At 37.0% G+C, this 24,815-nt stretch overlaps 1 long non-coding RNA gene across 1 annotated transcript; it reads left to right on the top strand.

Moving 5' to 3' along the window:
* Nucleotides 1-20,437: 20,437 nt before the first annotated feature.
* LOC106147798 lies at nt 20,438-24,580 on the top strand. Its single transcript, XR_001232764.1, has 3 exons — nt 20,438-20,457; nt 20,684-24,023; nt 24,301-24,580. It is a non-coding gene; the product is annotated as an uncharacterized LOC106147798 (long non-coding RNA).
* Nucleotides 24,581-24,815: the final 235 nt, after the last annotated feature.

The raw sequence follows: 24,815 nt of genomic DNA, 5'->3' as shown, positions 1-24,815 counted from the left end.
CCGGGCGTCGAGCGGGCTCTCCGGGCGGGCGCCGCCTCCTTCGCCGCGAGCACCGGCTGAAGAGCAGAAGCTCCGGGGACCCCTCACCGGCCCCGCTCCGCCCCTTTCCCTCCTAGCCCCGCCTCACCTGCTTGGTCCCGCCCCACCCCGCCTCCCTCGAGGGCCCCACCCTTAGCCCAGCACGTGGTGACGTAAGACGTAACGGCGCCCTGTGGTGGCCATCTTTGTGAGGTCTAAAGGACGGTTTCTGTGGGCTTGTTTTGGGGGTAGGAAAGACATGGGACATCCAGTTATGCGTAGACAGTCCAAAATAAGGTAAGAGTGTGCTTAACTTCACCTACTTGATGGTAAGTCAGCTAACTTTTTTTTTTTTTTTTTTTTTTAGGTTTTTCTCCGGTACCGGGAACCGTAAGTCAGCTAACTTTTCACTGAGAAGGACAGTGAGCTGGCATTTAACAAATGTGACTGTAAATGTTCTAGCAGAGAAAGCTTCAGAAAGCCACATTTAAGACTTAAAGGCTAGTAGTTTTCATGACTTTGGCTTTTTCTTAAATGTGTCTCTGTCCTACACACTATAATGTCTTCTCAGTCAGACTTCAGTAAGATTGGAAAGAAGCGTGGGTGCATTATGGTACGAGGTATTTGGGATACTGAGTAATCTGGTGTGACTGGTGGAACCAGAGAGGAGCTGGAATAAGTTGTCTGGTAGAGCTGGAGCGAGAAAAGGAACAAATCATAATCAGCAAGGTGACGTTCTGGTACCTTGGAAAAGTCACCCTGGGAGGCAGGTGCGAACTGGGTAACAGAGCAAGACTGGATGCAGGAAGAGTAGTTACGAATTGATGAAAGTCTAGGGAAGTAGAGAAGAAGGTACAGACGATGATAAAAAAGAATAACGAAGGAAGGCATAGAAAGAACAATCAAAAAACGACTCTGAGAGTTCTGACTCTTCCTGTACTCTTAGCCAACACAGTGAAATACTGTACGGAGAAGTTTGTTTGCTAGTGGAGAGCGAAGGTCACCCAGATTAAGATAAAGACGCCTACATACTTCACATCATACCCATTCCCACATCTTAAAATGTTTAAGACATTCCACCTCATGAGTTTGTCACCTAAAGTTTAATATATCCAGAAAGCTGAACTCATATTTTTCAGCTGAACTCTCCTTAGGCATAACATCCTCCAGGCCATTTTTCAGGTCAGCCTAGGAATCATTTTAAACTCCTCTATCGCTAAATATATGAATCATCTAGCAAACAATACTGAATTTTGTTCTTTGCAATATCCATAATTTGTACCCTTCCACCTGATCTCCAGTAGTAACACAGAGATAGGGCCCAGTTCAAATGCCACATCATTCAGGGTTCCTTAACTGATTACGATATCATTCTGTTCATACATTAATCCATTCAAAATATTACAGTAGTATAGGCTCTGTGCCAGGAATCAAGCCAGCATTGGAGAGGCAGTGGCAACAAAATCAGAAATATACCATGCTGTCAGAAATGAAGAACATAAAGAATATCGCAAATGTTGTAGTGGGAAAGTATATGATTCTGTATTATGTTCTAGTGGATAAACTTGACCTAGTCGTTTAGGTGTGTTCCTCAAGAAAGTGATGGAGTTGAGATCTGAATAGGGTTATCTAGAAGAGAAATATTCTAAGTAGAGAAGAACCCCTTAGTGAGTAGGAGCCTGGCAAGTATGAAGGACTAAAGTTCAGTATAAGCAGAAGCAAGAGGAAATAATCAAATCTGTGTGTCACAAAAATATCTGCAGGGTGTGGGATAGGTGAAGGAGGAAGAAACTGAGTGAAATGGATGGCAATAGCTTTCTTAGGAAACGTACAGTCAACCAGCCAAGAGATAACAATTGTCTATACCAGAGTGAAAGCCCATAATGGAGTTAGAGAAAATTACATAGATTTCATAGCTATGTGGGAGCATTTAGAAGAGAGACCATATGGCGGTAAAGAAAGGGTATGTATCAAGAATTTAATAATAATTTTTTGGACTGTGTATCTGGTTGGGTAATGGATATAATGACATACATTGATTGGTAGGGATAGAGAGTATTAATTAGCCTCATACTTCTTATACTTGAGGTACATTGGAGACATCCAAGAGAGGTCAAATTGGTTAACTCAGAGAAGTATAAACTAGACATATAAATTCACATGTCATTTGCATTTAGACAAAGAAGAGAATGGAAGTGTCATGTAGGGCATGAGTGTATTAGAAAAGTGTGACTAGGACCGAGTCCTAAAGAATAGAAGAGCTCCACATTAGAACTCCATATCAAATGGCTGGATGGCCTATGTGGTCCTGTAAAACAGGCTGGAGAAAGAGTCCCCAGAGTGGTAACGGAAGAAGGTGACTGTAGAGTCACGGAGGATAAGGAACAGAAATGTTTGGAGTAGTCAATAGTATTGAGTGGTGTTCAGAGGGTTAAATCAGACAAGAAATGGAAATGTCATTTCTGGTTTCTCAGCATGGGGTCACAGATGACTTCAGTCAATGCTGTGTTGCTGGAGCAATGGATCTGCGAGTCACAATGAAATCTATACAGAGCTGAGTTTCATTTGCAAGCAAATAATTCTCTTTAAAAGGCTAAGGGTGAATGGGAGAAGTATCACACGGTAGGTAGAGGGAATGAAGTTTTGTTTTAGAACCAGCCATGGTGCTGAAAATCTCTAATCTCAGCTACTGAGAAGGCTGACACAGGGGGATCATGAATTTGAGGCCAGCCTGGGGAATGTACTGAAAATCTGTCATGATGATAATGATAGTGGTGGTGATGATGGTGATGGTGATGATAATATGTTTTGGCTTGGTTTGGTTTTTTAGTGAGCAGTACTTTGGGTCAGGGAAAAGGTGAGAGAGATTGACTGTGTAAGAAAGAGGGAGTAATGAAGGAATAGATAATAATGGTAGCAAAAATGGAAGGAAATGAGTACCAAAGTGTAAATGGGAGGTTCAGATATAGTAGGTTAGAGAATAGCAGAAACAACTCTTCAAGTGCTTTGTTATTCAAAGTGCTCCACAGCTTCTCATGGGTATTATAAAAAGTGCAGAATCTCTGGGTGTCCTTCAGAGTCAGAAGCTGAATTTAATGAGTTCTCCATGGTGAGTTAACTGTATGTAAAGTCTGAGAAGCAGTGTTGTACAATAGCAATAGGAAAAGACCTTGGGGTACAGCAGACTAATATACTTGAGATCATAAAAAGGAAGATGTGATGCAGAAGATAGTTTAGCATAAGCTACAAAGGGATAGGTATATATTGGGGTTGATAGTTTTTGTTTTACTTTAATTTGAGAAGAGAATAAAGTAAAAGTGATCTGGAAATAGTAACAAAGAAGGTGGACATCACCCTAAACCCTAGATACTTGACAAGAGATAATACTTACCTGTCATTTGGACGTGCTTATAGGAAGTAATATCTTCAGGGAGAAGCAGCTTTCACTATAAGGCAAACAAACAAAAAGAAGAACAGCAAAGTCCCACAGAAAACTGCGAATTCCCAAGAAGATAGTGCATATGGGGAAGTTTGCTGTTTATGGATTAGCTATTCCAGCAACACTGAGTTGACTCTATCTTCTCTTCTCTTCCAGTTTTTCATCTCTGTATGTGAATACAGAAGCATTCTATCGGAAATGTACAAAATAAAAAGAATAATTTCTTACTAGCAAAATAACTTTGAGTAAAAAATGTACATCAAAATATAATTTATTGATTCTGTAGTTCATATCTCCTCTTCTAAAAAAGGAATTCCTAAATGTGCTAAATCCAGTGAACCAATCTTAACTTAGTGATTTTTAAAAAGTCAACACTTTTTGTTCTCATAACTGTTTAGTACAGTAATTATTTTATCTTTTGTGTTTTTAATATTTAGCTTTAAAATTTTTTCATTATCTAGAAGTCATACCATGCTATATTCTATTACATAGTCTTAGTTAAAGTAATGAATTTTTGAATAGTTAAACCAAAATAGAATATCAATCACATTCCCAGAATTTGTTTTTGTGGAGACACCATGAACTTCCTTTAACATTTTTTAGTGTGTTAATAAAGCCAGTTTTTAGTTTAAAGCTATTTTTTTAAAAGCGAGCCAACACTTGCTAGAAATATATTCTACTTCTAATTATCACTAACAAACATGGTTCTCAAATTGTGATTTGTGGCCATCCACTAAGATTTTTAAGTTTTCTATGTTCAAGTTTAGCTGGAAACTTGATTTTTTTCTTATAACAATGTAAGTTAAGAGTCAATGAGATTGAATCTTACGTCAGAAAGACTGGCCAGCATCAAGAAATAAAATAATAACATGCTTATGAGGCTGCAGTGGGGGGGCGAAGAATCCTTCTGCATCGGTGATAGGAATGTAAACTAGTACAATCATTGTGGAAATAAGTATAGAAATTCTTCAAAAAACTGAAAGTTGAAATTCCACGTGAATCAACTATTCCTATTCCCCTTTTTTCAAAAAGACTTAAAGATATATTATTGCAATATCATGTTTATAGCAGTACAATTCCTAACAGCTCAGTCTTAGAAGTAGCCTGTACTACTTAAGGTAGTTCAGAATTTCAACATTAAGTTGTATTCCATTATTTTCTGGTGGTACATATCTTTGTAAGGCTGTTGTCATAAATTGCTGTGATAAAATATAAGGACCAGGGGACTATTGCTATGGAACAAAAAAGGAAGGTGATGGTTGTCAATCTGATTTGAAGGTTTGAAAAATTGTAAAGTGCCCAACAGAGGTGTACATCCCACTGATAATGAAATTTCAAAAGTTAAGTATGTGTGTATTATTTTAAAAATAGCTCCTAAGTTCTCAGGGTAGATTATAAGTTTGGACTTTAGTTGATAAATGGAAATTTTACATATTTCCTTTTGTCTATAAACCAGAAAAAATTACTGAGTCTTTGAAAATGAATTTGGGAACCTTCAAAGCTAAACCCTTCATTTACCAAGTGAGGAAACTTCAGACCCAGGGATATAACACCTAGAAACTAGCTCTTGTGGCTTCTAATACAGTCTAAAATATATAACCTACCCTTTGAACTATTTAAATACACTTCCTAAAATTAATCCATTTAAACATCACTTGCTTTACATCTTTACACTAAAAACGCTAATAATGACAGAAATATATAAAGGGTGTTTCTAAATGTTTAATGTCTTTTTGCCTGGAGATACTCTACAAGAATATTGTAGTCAAAAGCTATTTTGGTCATGTTTTTATGGCTGAGGGACAACACCAAACACCCATAGTTTAAAGGAGAAAAGGTTTATTTTGGCTCACGTTTACAATCCATAGTCAGGTGGCTCCAAGGCAGAAATTGTATGGCAGAAGGACATGGTAGGGGGAAAGTTGCTCATGTCATGACAACCAGGAAACAGAGAAGGATGGGAGGAACAGGGCAAGGTGATGTTCCAGGCCATGTCCTCTGTGACCCACCTCTAATCAGGTCCTACTTCCTAACAGCGATTTAGTTGTGGCACCTGCATAAGCCACTCACCTTCCACAAGCTCCACCTTTGACCACATAAGGCTTTGTGGGGACATTCCATATCTAAACCACAACAGAAGCCACAAAAAGTAAATAACAGGTGTCAAAGAATTTTATAAATATATTTTTGGGCTATTTCTCATCTTAACCTTGACAAGAGAGCTACAATAAAATCTAGGAATACAAGTCAAGATTGCTTGTATTTTCTAAGGATAATGGTTCATTATAAAACATCAAGTCAGATGGGAATTACAGCTGTATTCAGACAGGAAGCCATTCAATTAAAGTTTGAAATCTTACAGGGGAAATCCTTAGAATCTGCTTTCAGACGGAAGGGTGGAGAACGTGCTGTTTCACAGTACACCCTGCCCTTAGCTACATCCCCTTGGTTAAGTGTGTAAGCAGATCTCCTTTATCGTTATCAACTTGCTAATCAGGTGATGGCAGATATTTCTGATGCTTGGTGGCAAGTTTTGCAGAGGATGGTCCTAAGGATATTACTGTATTTGGAGCACCTGTTTTGCAGAGTATTAATGTGAAAATATTTAACTTGTGGTACAAGTTAATCATGTTTTGCAAAAGGTTTGAAAAGAACTATTATTTTAGTATATAAGTCTTAGAAATCCTTTCTACTTATGCATTATAAGTCTTAGAAAAATTAGTGACTACATGGAAAGAAGAAGATAAGGAAAAAATTCCAATGTATTAAAAACAAGTGAGAAATTAATTACTTAGAAACCATTAGTGGTTTGGTAGATATAACTGGTGAGTGCAGTAAAATGAATAATTTGTGGTTAGCATAAACCAGTTAAATTTTTGAATTGCACAACTAACTACACAGAAGTTCTTCTATCCATGGATGTTTCAAAATGGAGATCTGGGCTTGTAATTTTGTTTTCAGTGTGAGGAGTACAGAAACTTTAAGCATCATGTACCTTCCATCTGTTTCCTATAATATCAAGAATTAGAGCAAGTTCCTATGCTTTATGTTATGCAAAATTAGGTGTCTATATATCACTTGTGATCTCATCTCTTTATGATACAGCTCTAAAACTTTAAATAATTACAGAATCTGGATTTTAAATGTGAGAGTCAAGGATTGCTTTTGTTTCTGTTTTTATTTTTATGTAAAAATTTTCAGTGTGTGGAAAAGTTGAAGGAATGTGATGAATACCTGTATACCCTTCACAACTGTGTTTATGAATATACATACCACAACCTAAATGTTGTGGCATGCATTTCTTGAAAATAAGGATCTTCTCCAACATAACCACAATACCCCAGTCACCCTAAAACTCCCAGTTCCAAGGCCATTACTCAGACAAATTAAATCCTGGTTCTTGGAAGGGGAACCTAGGCATTAGTATTTTTGAAAGCTCCCTATTCATCATACTGTGCAACAAATGTGGAGAAGCACTATTTACACACTGATTCAATTCAAGTTACACCTGGAAAGAAGACATTCTGTGGGGATTTAAAATGAATACAAATGTGCTAGTCTTAAAGATTAACAAATTTAAACTGTAACTTTTACATCAGAGTTTTTCTTTTTTTTTTTTGGTTTTTTCTCCGGTACCGGGAACCGAACTCACAACCTTGCGCTTGCCAGGCAGGCGCTTTTGCCGCCGAGCTAAATCCCCAGCCCCACATCAGAGTTTTTCAATATTTTACATTTCCTCAAGCTTTAAAAAAACAAATAGAATAATTTCCTCTATTTAAAATAAGTGTATTTGATTTTCATTTCAGTCTCTTCTATACTATGAATTAAAATGCAGATAATGCATATTGTTATAAAGACCTTAAAATATTTATCTCTAGTTTTGCATAAAAGTTATATTTATAGATAAAATGTTTAATAAATCAAATATGAATCTAGTATGTGAAACAGAAAGCCTTTTATTAAACTTCCCATAATCGGATTTCACATTTATGAGAATAAGACCATAAAAGCAAAATCAGAATCCAAACTTAATGCATGTTGCCATTTTTATACACAATATTCCTTTATGTGAAATATCTTGATGTTTTGTAATGAACCATTATCCTTGGAAACTTTTGTTCTTTATAAAATGTGGCATCCAATAAGAAGAACATTTCTGGGGCTAGGGATTTAGCTCAGTGGCACAGCACCTGCCTGGCAAGTGCAAGGTCATGAGTTTGATTCCTGGTACCGGAAAAAAAACAAAAAAAAACAACAAAAAAGAAGATTTCTATTTTTCTAAGGCTCCAATACTTTTTTCAGTTAAACTCAGTTAAACTCTAAAACTTATCTCTGAAATAATCACAAAACTTCCTTCACTATTTTGTATGCTGAGAAGAGCTTTTGACTTAAAAATGTACCCAAAATTGAAAAACAAAAATGCGGGGCTGGGGATTTAGCTCAGCGGCAAAGCGCCTGCCTGGCAAGCGCAAGGTCTTGAGTTCGGTTCCCGGTACCGGAGAAAAACCAAAAAAAAAAAAAAAAAAAAAAACCAAAAATGCTATATCTCTAATCAATATGTTGAAAAAATTCATCCCATTGATAAAACCTAATATATTCAAGATTTAAGTAACTTGATATTTGTTACTTTATACAGTGTTTCTTTATTTTTTTCTCCATGCTATTAATATAAAGCTACTAGATTCACTTCTACAAGTTTTAGCCAGTAACACTAATCTGTTATAACTAATTGGTTTTATCTGCTCTTCTTTTAAACCTTTATATAAGCTTAATCACCTTTTATGATTGTAACCTAGCACTGTTACGTAAGCCTAAGATACGTAAGCTCCAAATATTTTATTGGCATATTCTGTTTTTTCTTTCAATATTAAAGAACAAATCTAGAAATATTTGCTTCAAAGGGTTTCCATTCTATTATTCCCTTATGTATGAATAAAATTCAAGAATATTTGACGTACCTAATGTTTCCTTTATAAAGGTTTTTTGGCATAAAGTCAGTAGAACACACAAGTTAAAATAGAAGGCACGAATATTGCCACACTAGTAGCTTTACCCAGCAGAGAGAAAGCTATTAATGCAGTCTCTAAAAATGTCCTTTCTCCCATTTTAATAAGAAGGTTTGTGTTATGCTGACATTAAATGGATTAAGCAGCAAGCCTGCTGAGAAAAATACTCAAAGGTATTAAACCCTAGCAGTGTTGGTTTAACTGTAAGTACTGTAAAATAAGATTAAGTCTGAGTTTTGGAAGAAGTACGAGGTTTGACATGAGACTAAAAGGTAACAATATTCACAGATGCCTGAATTAATGCTTCAGTGAAAAATATAATTAGCACAAGATTTGAAAATATGTCTCCTTTGGCAAAGTCTTCAGAGAGTAATCAGTGCCGTAGACTGATGTAGTGGAAAGAGCACTGGGCAAGTGGCCAACATTTCTGAATTTAAGTTTGTTCCTCCAGCATTTGCAAGTAGTGTAACCCCGGAGAAGAAAATTTCGAAATCTGTGACTCTCGACGTGATGGATAGGGGCCTATTGATAACCATTCTAACCCCTTTGGAGTATGTGTTTGTGTATTGCTGAGGCTAGAAGATTAAAAGCTACATTTCCCAGAATTCTGTGCCCTTACTTTTCCAAACACAAATTTGATTCAGCTACTTCAAGGCGGTTGTTAAGATTTAGAAGCAAAAGTGTAGAAGCTGTCAACTTCCTGCAGTGCCTACTGTCTTTTGCTAAGCGAGACTGTGGATGCCTGATTCTTCTAAGTTCCAGCAAGTAAGTTCTAGTTGCAGGAGTTTGAGGAGCTGTTGGGAGGGCAGTAGTGGTGACTCCTGGATCCTGTCATTGTGCCTACAGTAGTGTGTCTTTCAGTAAATGCTATAATGACTTCTGGACTTCTCACCTTTCTGAGTAAAGCAGAAATAGTAGTTCGCCTACTAGCCATTGTGCAGTATTTTAGATACATTCCTGGAAGCCCAGCCTAGCTTCTGTACCTATAGCCTTTCTAATTATTTTATAAGCTTTTAATTCCCTACAGTAAATCTCTGTCTACTTAAAATACCTGGAGCTTATTTTATTTGCTACTGAGCTCTAGTTGACACATATGCACATTTTATTCTTATCTTGCAAGGTCTTTGAGAGGTCCAAACAGCTATATTTAATGTTACTCTTTTGAGTAAACAGTAATGATATCAGAAACAGATGTCAGAAATGCCTCTGCATTTTGTTGTTATTAATTTTACTCAGCATAGGTTTAAAGGCTTTTTGTGAAGTGTTTGTTCTAATGGGCAAATAAGGCAAAAGAAACAGTTACCCTATTAAAAAAAATATAGATATTTCTATGTTCCAAGAATGTTTAGGAGATTGTAAGATACTTTTCTTGTAACTGAAATGGGTAGTTTTCACTTTGAATTTACATTTTACTATTGGTAGTAAGTTTTACTATTTTTCATGATGATAACAATTAGAAGCAATGAGATTAATCCTGTAAGTGGAAGTGAACAGACAACTCCAATTCTGTTAAGATTTTCAGCAGGTTTGGAAAATTTTTGCTGTGTTCTCTTCTACCTCATACTTTATTGGTTCCCCCTTTTCTTCAATCAATTGATTTTCAGCAGCGTTTGATGTTGCATCCGTGAAACCAACCAACTTTTTACCTTTATATACCGCTCACATGCATAGCCATCATTAGGGTACACAAAGCTCTTCCAATCAGCTATTCCTGACTTGCCTCACTGCTTTCCTGCCTGAGCCTGGCGCCTGCCTCTGGTACCCATTTCTGTTTGTAGATCCTTATCTGCCCTTTAGACTCAAAACGAGCCTTTCATTTTCACCCTTCCTAAAAGGGCTCATCCTATCTTTTTCTCCAAAAGATTGTCTGGAACACCCACAGATATCTATATCTATATCTATGTCTAATAATCTATATCTGTATTAGTTTATAGATAGACGTTCCTGTATCTATATAACTTTCTTAGTTTTGGTGTCTAATGACTTTACTTAAATTTACCTAAACCACAGTAGATGAGTTAAGAAAGCAGCAGATTTATATGGAATACTCATTACTTTCTTATATTATCATATATATTTTATATATACAAACATATATGTACATATTACATATATATACTATATATATGTAATATATATATACAATATATACAATATATTGTATATATTTTATATATACAAACATATATGTATACGTTTTTATATGTGAAAGCAGATTTACATGGAATCCTCATTACTTTCTCATATATATATTTTATCTGTACAAACATATATGTGTATGTATGTATAATTGAAAGAATAAACTACAGTGCTCTGTACATGTTTACTCAATTCTGTCTGTACAAAATTCCATCACATATCACCCTATTTTTATGATTTAACCTATTATGTTTTTACTGACCAGTTCTAGCTTTCTTTAATTGGCTCCTAGTTTTCAGATTTATCTCCAGTTACCCCATCCCATTTTAAATAGTACCACAAGCCTTGTTCTGAAAACTCTTTGTTGTTTCAAAAGCATGTCATTCCTCCTTATCCATCAAATCAGTTTTAACTATGTATCCTAAGTGTCTCCATCAACCAATCTAACTTTACTTCACTAATTCCCTATTCTCTTCCCTGTATCTTCCGCATCCCCTAACACATACCCTTCCCTTTAGTCAGACCAATTTTCCGATTTCTTGATCCGCCGAATGAGTACTTCTCTCCGTCATCCTATCACACCCATCGTACAAGCTGCATCTTGCAAAGTACTCACTTGTGCCATATCTTCTCCACATCAACATATTCTTATCTTCTGTTGTTTATGACTTTTTCATTAATAATTCATGTTTCCCATGTAAATGAAAAATTGTTCTGGGGGGCTGGGGATTTAGCTCAGCAGCAAAGCGCCTGCCTGGCAAGCGCAAGGTCGTGAGTTCGGTTCCTGGTACTGGAGAAAAACCAAAAAAAAAAAAAAAAAAAAAAAAAAATTGTTCTGGTAAAATATTAAGTATTTAACCAATATATGTTGAATAAAGTTGAATTTCTATACTCAAAATTATGCAACCTAAATATTTTATTCTTGAAAAGTTAAACATCCTAAAATTACATTCATATTATTTTATCTTGTGTTGTCATTCCTGTTTTCTCAGCTACAGTGTCTCTTTTTCAGTTGTCAGTGGCAAGTTAGATACATTTTTATAATTCAAAAGAAGACATTTTCTTTCTTTGATCACTGTTATTTCATTTATATGTAGAAGTCAGAGCTTTCATTGATTGTACAGTGTAGTATTCACTTCCTGGGCATAAAGGAAAGTTATTCAGTAAATATCTAAGTACCCACAGTGTGCAGATTGCATGCTGAATAATAGGGACAACATGAAGAATAAGACATAGTTCTTGCTTTGCTTTTGGAAAACGTACTAGGTTTGCAGAGATGTTAGAGGAAGTGGAGTGAATGGTCACCATTACGTGTGAGGTGTCCAGGTTATAAGCACAAGGTAGTCTGAAAGCACCTGAAGAGAATGCCATATCTAAGCAGCCTCAGGATTTCAGAAATAATAAACTTCTTCCTGAAGAGAAGGCTTTCTGCCAGCCAACAAGGCTTAAGAATGCTTGTTCCAGCTTATCTCTAGATGTCGCCCCACAGCCTCATGTGTTCATCAGTGGGGCTTTTGAAAAGTGGCGTGATCACAGGTGTGTGATACAGGATCATGAGTGTGTGATACTGGATTAGTCCGCCTATGGGTTTATAGCTGGGTATGACATTGGAAGAGGTGGGTACCTGGAGGTTTGGCCTTGAAGTACATATTCTTCCTACTTCCTTAATCCCCCTGTGATTCCCAGTACCATGGCATGAACTGTTTTTTCTCTCCCATACCCCTCTGACCCGCTGCCCTGCCTTGCAACAAGCCAACTGTGGACTGAAATCTCTGTAAATTGTGAGCCAAAATAAAGCTTTCCTTCTTCAAGTTGTGGATGTCGGTTATTGGGCCCCAGTACTGAGAAAATAAATAAGGCAATGTCAGAGGAAACCTGGAGAAAAGTCTGAAAACAGTGAAAGAATGTCTTCATCAGCATGTTTAAAGATGTAACTTTCATATACCTTTTCCTGCTGGGATAGTTCTGATAAAGACTGCATGTGATTTTAGCTCATATCTTAAAAGCTGACAAAGCTACCTCAAACCAAACCATTATGCTCAGAAAATTTTTGAGGGAATCTTTTCAGAAACAGTTACGATTTCTGAAACATTTTGGAGGAAACATTACTTTCTTTATGGTGCAGAGCAGGTCCCTGAAAGCGCTATAGAGGAAGCGCTCTCTGGAGGAGGAGGGAGAGAAGTAAGACGAGGGGAGGGGAGGAGCTAAGCAGGAGTGCTGGCGCAGTGGCGCCTGGCAGGTGACTGTGGAACAAGAGTGCCAGCGCGCGGACTTGGCCCTGCGGAATCCCGAGGCGAGAAGGCTGGCGGGGTCGGGGAGGCGGGGGAAGGGAGAATCCCCTTCTAAATGCTGTGCCTTCCACCCAGCGGAGGAAAACTTTAAGGAGAATGGGGCCTTGAGTCTTGTCTCTCAGCGCTCAGAGAGCCAGGAGGATGGAGTGCCGCTGGGAGATACCAACAAGACCCTCAAAATCATGCTTCTTACATGTGAGGGACTTTGAGTTCTACCCCAAAACACCCGTTCAAATATCTAGTATACCTTCATGTGCATGAGACTTGTTTGGGTTTGTTGATTGGTAGGACAGTAAATCATTTAGAAAATAAAGACATTATTACTATAGATGCAGCCAAGTCTCAGTCTTGGTTAGAATGGAGACATTTCTATCAAGATTGATCATATACTGGTCACCTGTCACAACTTACATTATTTACTAGATTAGGAAGAAGAAATCACCTGTGAACTGGGTGGTTTTTTTTGTTTTTGTTTTTGTTTGTTTGTTTTTGTTTTTTCAGGTTTTGTTTTGTGAGGGAATCAAACTCACAAGCTTGCGCTTCCAGGGCAGATGCGTTGCACTGAGCTAGATTCCCGAACCCAGAACTGTTTTATAGTTGTTACTGTTGATTTTTGCACAAAACCTTACTGTGTACCCTTTCATTTTTCCTCCTATGATTTTTCTTGTCTTTTAACTTTGCTGTTTTTTTTTTCTCTTTTTCTATCTTTCGTTTTTCCTCTTTCTTCTCCCCTCCTTTTCTTTCCACTTGCCTTCTTTCTCATTTCTGCTTTTCCAAGTGTCAGGAACTACCTGTTATAGAGGAGCCAAGTTAAAACCAGTCGCGTGGTGGAAACAAATTGCTTCAGGAAACTGGATATGCTTTTGTTCATTTGTTTGTTTATTTATTTATCTATCTCACTTTTCATTCTAAAAAACTTTGTGAACCATCTTAGGATTGTAGTCTTCTTTGAATTTTAGTCTTTGGCATTTACCTGCAAAGTATCCCTCAGAAAGCTGCTTAACACTTACTGTGTTTCCTCATCATTAAACTTTGATGAATGTATTCTTCAAATGCTCCCTCTTAAAAAAGATTCATCCCTTAGAAGTCCCCCAACCCAGGGAAGAGGATTTCCTGGAACTGTTGTGCCTCCCTAACTTACTTTTGTATAGCATCAACGTGTCATCAAAACAAAAATCCATATTATGTTTTCTTTTTTTTTTTTTTTTTTTGTGGTTTTTCTCCGGTACCGGGAACTGAACTCACGACCTTGCGCTTGCCAGGCAGGCGCTTTTGCCGCTGAGCTAAATCCCCAGCCCCCATATTATGTTTTCTTTTGGACAAAGATATGTTAAGCACTTAGTGGAGCACACACATTTTTCAGGAATGCAGAACCTTAAATGATTGGTTGCATATGCTCCTTATTGTATAAGATGACTTTTATAATATGTTGTACTACTGTTTCAAATGAAATGCTTATCATTGCATAGTGCACCTGTGAAAAGATTGTACACCACCATAATTTATTTCTAGTAATGTTAATTTTTTTGTTACAGGAAGTGGCTACGTTTGTAATGCTATGATAGTCTGACATTATTATTGTGGTTGGCTTGTACTGTTAAATTTCTATTCTGTGATTGAACAATTAACATATTAGTCATACTGTAATTTAGTAATTACCTTATTCATTTGTTAAATGGGATGTCATGTCCATCCTTAGATATGTATTTGTAGTCATAATTATAATGAATACAAACATCTCACTCTACCCACATTAACACCAATTGTACTAGTCAGGAAAATGTGGGTTAAGTGGTTTGTCATCTTCTTTTTGTGTCATTAGCCTTATAATAAGATTTTGAGTCCATCGTTTTGCTGCATGCTTATAATCCCAGAACTCTGGGAGGCAGAGGCAGGAGGATCACAAGTTGTAATTTCGAGCCCTGCCAGGGCAATTCATCAATTTAGTGAGACCCTTCTTAAAAGTTAAAAAACTAAAATGAAATAAAGGGCTGGGGATGTATCTCAATCTGAAGGCCCTGGGTTCAATACCCATTACTGGGGGAAAAAAGGTAAAAAGTTTTAACTCATTTATTTGCATTCACTCTCTATGTATTTATATATCTTATGCAAACTATTTTTGAGTTCTCAAAAATCAATAACAACCATTTTTCCATATAGTCCTTTCTTTAAAAATGAGAATTTCTTTATTGAATACACATTCTGTACATTTTTATCTTGTTTCTTTTCATTGCTACAACTCTATATGATAGACTTTTTTAAAATAATGACACAAAATTTATGTACCATAGAATTTGTTGTTGAAAGTCTACAGGCTAATGATTTTTAGTATATTCTCAAGGTTACAAAACTATCAACACTATTCAATTCCAAAATATATTCATTGTGCCTAAAAGAAGCCCCATGGTAGATAGCAGTCACTCCCCATTCTGCCTTTTTCCAGTTCCCGGAAACTGCTAATCTATTTCCCACCACCTGTTTGAGAAATTTCATATAAGTGGAATCATACAATATATGCCTTTTGTGATTAGCTTCTTTCAGTTATTATAATTCTTTCACAGGTCATCCATGTCATGTCATATGTCAGTGCTTCACTGTTGTTTATGGCTGGATAATATTTCGGTGTGTGGATACCTCACATTTTTTTATTCATTCAGCTATCCATTGATAGACAATGGAGTTGTTTTTATTTGGGGCTATTATAAATAATGTTACTATGAATGTGTATGTACAAGCTTTTGGACTGCCTTATATCTTCATTTCCTGGATGTATATGTCTAAGAAAGAATTTGTTGGGTTATATGGCAAGTCTATTTTTAATTTCTCGAGAACCACAAAACTCTTTTCCAAGAAGCTACACCACTTTACATTCCCACCATCAATGGTTCCAATTTCTCTACATCCTTGTTAACATTTGTAATTTTTTTATTGTAGCCATTTTAGTAGGTATGAAGTGATAATTTATTATAGTTTTGGTTTTTCATTTCTCTAATGACATGATATAAGCATTCTTTCATATCTTTATTATCTATCTTGATATCTTCTTTGGATAAATATTTATTCAAATACCTTGCCAGTTTTTAAATTGGGTTATTTTATTTTTGAGTTGTAAACATTCTTTATATATTCTGTATCTTAGACCTTTAGATAAATGTTTACCAATATTTTCTTCCATCTGTGAGCTACCTCTTTACTTTCTTGATAGTATCTTTTGATGCACAAAAGTTTTTAATTTTAAGGAACTGAAGTTTGTGTAGTTTTTCATTTGTTTCTTGTGCCTTTGTGGTTTTTCATATCTAAAAAATTGTCAAATCTAAAATCATAAAGACTTGTCTATGTGTGTTCTAAGCACTTTATAGTTCTTATTATTCCATGTAGATATTTTATCAACTTTGTGTCAATTTTTGTAAATTTTGTCAAATAAGGCTACAGTTTGGTTCTCATATATCTAAATATCCAATCATCCTAGTATTTTTGTTGAAAAGACAACTCTCTTTCATGCTCACGGTGAAGTGCATTGGCACCTTCCCTCCAATATTAACCATTGTCCTATTCCTTTTAGCAGATTCTCACCCATTCTCATGAGTCTTCCAAGATCTTTCTTGCCTTTTGTTATAGCTTTTGAAATCTTTCCCTCTTCTTAGTCCTTTCTAGTGCTAGTGATTGACCTCACATGTACTACAGAGAGCTCCATCATTGAGCTATGTCCATAGCTCTTATACTGCCATTGCTTGTGCTCAGTAATTCTTATACCAAGCAACCAAGTTAAGAAAAACTAGTTATTCATATCCTGCATAGAATGGTTTACCCTTCATGTTTATGTCAGTGTCTCAGAGAATTACAATTAAAACAAACTTATGGAAAATCATGTAAAAATTGTAAGTAAAATATATTTATAATTACGGAGCCCTTATGTAACATTATTTAAATCACAGGTCTAGGGAAAATGGTCATATCAAAGATATGTTCTGTTGATGTTTCTTCTCTATATAAAGGCTCTCAACATCAAAGAAAGAGACAAAGTGAATACTACCCATTATACAAACATGCATCAAATTCCACTATACATTTTGGTCGCTGCACTAGCATCACTGATACTAGGGACTTATCTAGGAATATAAAGAAGTCAGTAAACAAATGTTTATGTCCAAACCCCCAGTAGGTGCACACATGTGACAGGAGAATAGGGAGAAACTAATTTCACCTATAAGTTCCTTAGAGGATAACACTTGTGCTGGTTAGGATGAAGTGTCTAGTTGGTTGGTTCTGAGATTTGCACCAGGAATTAGTGAAGCACACTTACAGGTGTGTCTGAGTGGGTCATGGAGGTATGGCTTTGGGGCCATGTTGGGTCCCTGGTCACTTCTTCTCTCACATGGATCCCCTGTTCTGTTTCTGGATGCCATGAACTAAGCAGCTTTGCTCTGCTATGCCCGTCTGCTATGTTTCTGCCTTGGCACCAGTGGACCATATATGAATCTCCTAAAACGATGAGCCAGATTAAATCTCTCCTCCTTTAAATTGTGAGTGTGGGTATTTCATTGTAGTGATGAGAAAGACGACTACTACAACATGCATTAGAAAACTTCCTGAAAAAATAAAACTTTTCTAAGGAAACATGACGAAAGTGCAAATAATTGCCTGTTCTACTGGAAGGCATACAAGGAGAGACGCATGAGAAGAGACGCCAAGACAGCACCATGGTTTGGTGTAACTAGATGTAAAAAGGAAGAGGAGAGGGATATGTTGGAAAATGAAAACTGAGAGGCAGGTTGAGGTCAAATTATGAACTGAGATAAAACTATGGACTTAATCACTGAGGCCACTGGAAATCATAGAGGGCAGTTAAGTAGGAGATGATCCTGTGCTTAGTGTACATTTTAGTACAATGACCTGTTTCCAGCTCTGAACTGCTATAATAAGACAGGCATTAAATCAGCGATTGCACTTGGGTCCTAGAGCCAGACAAAATCAATTCTGATTCAGTCCTACCATCTAAATAGTTAGGCAATATCAACTAGTAGCTAAGTAGATTATATAATTTCTCAGAACCTTAGTTTCATCTGTAAACTGCAACAGATTTCTTGTGACAATGAGAGAATATAGGTAAAACCTCCAGGAAAATTCTTAGGACATATTACGGGCTCCACAAACGACTGTTATATCAAATGTCTGTGAAGGAATAGACTGCCTTGTCCCTGCAGTCCCTCCACTGCCAAATACGGTGAGGTGACCTTCAGTGAATACTTTGGGATTACACTGTATATTTAAAAGGGCAGTCCAGTAGCATTTGGAAATTTGGGTCTAGAACATAAAAGTGAGTTTGAATGTAGCAACTATTGCCTATAAAGCAGGATATCATCCAAATATAAATGGAAAATGAAGTTTTGATAGTTGTAGAGATTGGACATACACAGCAGATAATAAAAAGAGGTTATTGCAAAAGAGGGAATATTGAGAAAAAGGCAATTTTTAATGGAGCATTTGGAAGCAGATTTTTATGTTTATTATTTTGGAGCACACAGTCTTTAAAAAATTACTAAAACTCTACATCATTTCCCAAGGAAAATACCTGCACATATAGAATGTATTACTCTCAACCCTAGGGGTTTATAGACACTATAAACTCATCTTAAGAACTTCTGATTTAAGAAAGGGTGAAATAATACAGAATAAAAATATGAGTCTTGGAAGGAGAAGACAAGGGGAAAAGTTTATTGGAATATATGTAAACTTGGATTGTATCTGTAGTAAATGTCAGAGAAATAAGGATTATTGCTGGTGAACTGGAGTAGGAAATCAAAGGCAATAATTGTTAAGATTTGGATGGAGACCCTTATTTTTCCATATAATCTAGATCAAACCAAATATCTGGCAACATTAAGTTGGGTAAGGAAAAAATCTTCCTGCAGTGTTGACAACTTTATGGTCAAACATTATATGAATTTCCTCCAAGTACATTACTCAAATTCTGAGAGGAGACATCAACCAAAGCATATTGTATCCACATTTTGTTTCAAATGTACGCTTCTTATCACTATGAAAATGGCAATTGTATGAAATACCCAGAAAAGGATATTTTCTAATTCTCATGTTTATGACAAATTTGATTTAGACATAGTGTTATATAGATATAGTGATAGAAAAACCTTCTGAAGATATTTGTATTTTTTTTTCTTAGTTTTAAAGATGTTTTCCATATTTCACTGTCGCACAATTTTTCCTTCTTTAAAAAGACATGGAAATAAAGAACAAAAGGATATACAGTTATATTCTCTAAGTATTACATGTTGATAAGGAAAGGATATTCTTATTGATTGGATGTCACTCATCTGTTTGGGTGCTAAAATGCTTTAGTAATTAACCAGTTTAATCCACTGTAGGAAGTGCTGACTCATTCATCATATTTTTGGTAGCACAATCATCATAAAGACTACAGATGTGAGGGGCTGGGGAGTTAGCTCAGCGGCACAGTGCTTGCCTGGCAAGCGCGACGTCGTGAGTTCGATTCCCGGTATGGGAAAAAAACAAAAACAAAAACAAAAAAAAGGACTAAAGATGTATCTGATTTTTTTGTGTTCTGCCCCTTAACTTGTCCAAAACTAATTGGTCTACAGCACTGAATTGAGGATGGAGGGACAGGTTAAAGGCAGGTTTGTGTGTGTATCTTCTATATTTCAATAATTGTAAAATTATTTTATTTATTGAGACAAGGTCTCGTTGTGTAGTGCAGGCTGGCATTGGACTTGCTTATGTAGCTTAGGCTGGCCTCAAACTCATAGCGATCCTCCTGCCTCAGCCTTCCAAGTACTGGGATTACAAGCATGCACCACCACACCCAGCTAGAATCATTTATTGTAAATCTACCTTGTCCTCAGAAATGTTTTGGGTGTCATGAAAATAAAGTTCATTTCAACACTTCCCTTTTTTGGCAGAAAGCTCCCTGTTAATCTGAGAAGTCAATATGTAAATATTTATAATGTGCACAGCAGAAAGGGTTTGGTTCCCCGAGGGTTGGAGAAATACATGATAATGTCATGGAGATGTCAAAGGAAAAGTGATACCTGATAAAGTAATTGAAAGGTGAACTCTGAATTTCCTAAAAACTAGGAAAGGAGCAGAGAATTGAAGTAAAGGAAAGGCAGGAGTGTGTAAACAAGGATGGCGTGTTCCTTGACTAGGAAGTATTGTACAGTGTAAAAAAGTGGAAGAAGGGGTACATGGGCTGCCACATGCAGTATGCTGCATTTCATGAACAAATTTCCATGAGTTTTGTAGTAGCTGCTTGAACACTATGCTTGACTGTTGATAGCTGTGGTACCATGTGAGAGTCTGGCTGTGGGCAGGTCTGCCTGGAGCTTGCGGTTGTGAAGAGACACACTTGAGTTTTTTTTGTGGTATCAGGATTGAACTCAGGGCCTTCATTCACACTGAGGTACATCCCTAGCCCTTTTTATTTTTTATTTTGAGACAGAGTCACAGGGTCTTACTAAACATCTGAGTTGACCAGGCTGTGCTTGAACTTGCAATCCTGCCTCAGCCTCGAAGGGTGCTGAAATTACAGGTTTGTGCCACCACGCCCAGTTATTTCCCTTCCTTCCTTCTTCCTTCCTTCCTTCCTTCCTTCCTTCCTTCCTTCCTTCCTTCCTCCCTCCCTCCCTTCCTTCCTCCCTTCCTTCCTCCCTTTCTCCCTTTCCCCTTTCCTTCTTTCCTCCCTCCTTCCCTTCCTTCCTCCTTTCTTTCTGTTTTTCTTAAATATCTTTAATTATCCTTTTTTTTTTTGGTACCAGGAATTGGACCCATGATCTCACACTTTCGAGGCAGGCGCTGTGCCACTGAGCTATGTCCCTGGCAATCCTGAAGGAAACAATGGAGAATGAAACCAGAAAAACTGAACTGGAAACAGAGTACAAAGACCCATCAAACTGTGGCAAAATATTTTAGTGTCTTTGAGGTCCCTGGTTTACATTGAGGAGTTACCAATAGTATAATATTATATGAACTGTATTTGGTAGAATAACTCATGAAACTTCAGAAATAAATAGAAAAGAGTAAAAACAATAGGGGGATTATTATAATAAAAAAAGAAGACCTGAACTTAAACAAGAAAGAAGAGAAAAGTTGACTAGGCAAATATTTTGTGGGTAAAATAAATAGGATTTGATGCTGACCTGTTGAGGAGGGAGACATTTCCTAGAATAGCTCTCATATTTATACTGGTGTTATCTTCTTATTCAGTGGACTAACAGTGGTGCCAAGAATGAGACAGAGAACTCAGGAATTCATGTATGCTTGTATGAGGGGTGGATTTAGTGTTAGAATCATACTGTATAAAATGCCTGCTGAACATCAAAGATGTCCAATGGACATTTAAAGAGTAATTCTGAAGGCGAAGAGGAAGGGAGAGAAGGAGAGAGAGAGAGAGAGAGATACAAGGGGTGATCAAATTATACAGTGAATATTTAAACTTAAAAATATTGATTACAATAAAAGATGCACTGTCATTAACCTGCCTCAAAATAGTCCCCCTTGCTTTGAAAACACTAAGCCTATCAGTTAGCCCATCCACTTATCCTACCCTACACTTTCTGAAGCAGTTCTGGCAGTCCTCTTTTGTGAGTGTCTTTACAAGGTATGATCAAAAATACAGTAAATTCCACTACTGAGTGCCATGCAAAGAAAAGGCAGGTCTGTAAAACCACTACTGTGTGTCCTCATCCACCATTCTAAATGGATCTGGCACCATACAACCTCTGTCTCTTCTCCAAAGTCAAAATGACCATGAAAGGTAAGTGTTTTGGATCAGTTCAGAACATTGAGGCAGCCACAACAGAGCAACTAAAGACACTCATGGAAGAGGACCCCCAGAACTTCTTTAGTGTCATGAACAAGGCAGTTAATGTATTTGAAGCAAGAGGAAGTCTTTTGAGGGGGATTAACAGCAATGTGTCTTTTACTGGAACAAATTTTATTTAAACATTCACCCTACATCTACATTAAACTGTATGTACTTGGGGTCATTAATATTTGTTAACTGTATGTATGTTATCCAAAATGCACATGTCTGGCATTGTTTTGGGTTTCAATTTTTTTCAGATTTTGGAATTTTTTTTACATATATATAATGAAACACCATGAGATTATGGGTCCCAAATTATCAACATGAAATTCACATACATACATAGACTGAAGATAATTTTTTATATTTTTAATAACTGTATGCACAAAACAAAGTTTGCTTCTGGCAGCTGATGGCGCTGAGAGGGCCTTTTTCTCTAGGGGATGCTGAATCAATAATTGCGTGTTGTGTTCCCGTGTTTTGACTTCAAGCCATCATGTGAAGTCAGGTGTGGGATTTTCTGCTTGTGGCATCGTGTCAACACCAAAAAGTTTCAGATTTTGGAACATTTCAGATTTCAGATTTTTGGATAAGGGACTCTTCACGCATTGCTGGTAAGTAATTGTAATTCACATAACAGACAGAGGAAAGAAGCCAGATGGTCATCTAGACAAGTATTACCCGGTGGCTTTACCTTGTAGTGCCACAACAGATCAGCACTTTGCTTCTGGCTTTGGAATACCAGAAAATTTGCTCCTTCATAGATTTTGAAACTCTTCAGAATAAATAATTTCACTATGCTAGGTACTTGCATCTTTTCTTTAAGGGATATCCCCCCTCTCTTAAAAAGCCTCTCTATTGTAAGTAATTTTTTTTTTAATTACACACTAAGCACTGTTTTTTAGGAGGTGCTAAAAATTTTTGCAAAGAAAGAATACAAACCATTTACTGTTTTTCACAACTATTTAAAACAAAACCGGATAAAACTGGACCTATCCTGGATGAACTAAGACTGTGATTCTCCAGTGTAGCTACCGGATTGTCTCTGTGGTGCAGTCAGATCTCAGCAGAACGTACTGTGGAGACCCTGACCTGCACACAAGTGCACCGTCTCCCTCCACTTCCACGAACACTCTCATCAAAAATTCAGTGTTCAGGTCTTCACTTTGCGGGGCTTCCTTCTCCACAGTTGTGCTGGAGTGACCTTAGACCAAGTTGTGAATCAGCTGTGCTCATCTCTTCTCAACTTTCTGTTTGGTTATGTCATGTTGATAGCTTGAAATAGGCCACAGCAGGTGTATGTGCACCACAAGTATCAGCAAGTATGTACTGCAAAGTACAGCCTCCCCTCTTTCCGATCCCTCACCTGTCAAACATTCACCTGCCAAGCCCTCTTTCCCTTGTTTCCCTCCTCCGTCTCTCTTCCCCCTTCTATCTTTCTCTCTCCAAACTCAAACTTGTACCTCTGTGTCCACCGATTTGATCATATATCCTGTCTGGGATCAGTTTTTCTTTGGGCAATATTACTAGCAACTTGATTACAAAGATGTTTTACTCTTTTTGTGTTTGTACCAGGCGAACTTCTGTCTTTTATTAAAGGAGTTCTGCGGGTTTCCTATATTTTTTTTCTGAACGAGGATGAGAGAATTTCTTTTCTATCCATGATTCTCTTTGTCCACTAACTGATGTGATAGGAAATCCTACTCTTTTATCTTGTTTCTCTGCTTTGAACCCACGAGAACCTCCATTTCCGGCAGGGCTTGCTCTGAAGACTTAAACGTTATCTCTTAGGGTCCCAAAACCAAAGTGGAGGAGGGGATCGAAGGCAACAGCATTTGGAAAATGAACACGTTCTGAACACAGCACGGAATGAATTTAAATTTTTAAATATCTTTTAAGTCCATTAAGTTTCACCTACTGAAAAATTAGCTCAAATCCACATCCTCTTTGTAAGCCTTCCCTAAGCCATCTAGTCAAAACCTGGCTCTTCCTTTTCTGCTTTAAAGCGATTGTTGAAATCACTTACCAGCCATGCATCACACACTATTTTAGTTATGCGCACACACATCTTATGCCCTAAGTAGAAATGTATCCAATATTTCCTTCCGTGCCACTTGAAGGTACTGACAGTGGCTGTGTCAAGAGAACTGAAAAACAGGATAGGGAGGGAGACTTTTCATCCCATGTTTCACAGATTTTGTCTCATATGTTATCTTTTTATTTTTTTAATTTTTTGTTTGTTTGTTTTTTTCCAGTACCAGGAATCAAACTCACGACCTTGTACTTGCCAGGTAGGCACTGTACCACTGAGCTAAATCCCCAGCCCCATGTTATCTTTTTAAAAATAAATAATGTGTTAAGAAAATAAACCTGCAAACTAACAAAAATATATAAAATAACACGCCATGATAATTAATCTTTTAATTCTACAAGCTGTATATGATTGATCAGTGGAGAACTACAATTTCATGTCATGCCACAGATTATTAATGCTAGGTAATTTTGTAAATAGGTATGTTCCTGTGTACGCCCCGGGCATTTTTTTGGATTTTTTTTTTAATTCTATAGCTTCAAAAGTATTTGTAGACATTTTAGCCAAGAAAAAGAAAACAAGTTTCTACTTAGAAACCCTATGAGCCTTCAAATTGAGTGAATCCTTTATCACAATGCAAATGCAGACTGTGGTCAACCAAAGGCCTATGATCCGAGTGTGCACAACTGGCAAACGTGGAGCTGCTTGGATTGACTCCCAGCTGAGAGGTGCCCAAGACTTGACTCCTTGTCTTCACTCCTCCCTGGGGAGCACTGAAGTGGGCGTTATTGATCTAAACAAAGTGACAGAGCTGAAGTTTGTGTCTTCGTATTTATTTCCTTGTGTTAATTCTCTTTATATATCTCTTCCCTATCTGTTGTCTTTTCTATAGTTATTTGAAGTTAGCATACCTGTACTTCAAGTAGAAACTTTCTCCAGTCTAGTAAATTGATTTCATATACATTAATCAATTACTCGGTCTTGTACTTTGATGGAAATAGACTCAGTTACAGTTTGCCGAGTAGTATAAAGTTTTTCTACTCTTCTCCTG

Source organism: Chinchilla lanigera, unplaced genomic scaffold (assembly GCF_000276665.1).
Source record: "Chinchilla lanigera isolate Chin_1 unplaced genomic scaffold, ChiLan1.0 scaffold00009, whole genome shotgun sequence".
Classification (NCBI taxonomy): Eukaryota; Metazoa; Chordata; class Mammalia; order Rodentia; family Chinchillidae; genus Chinchilla; species Chinchilla lanigera.
Note: the sequence above shows the minus strand (reverse complement) of the source record. Positions and strands in the feature narration are given on the sequence as shown.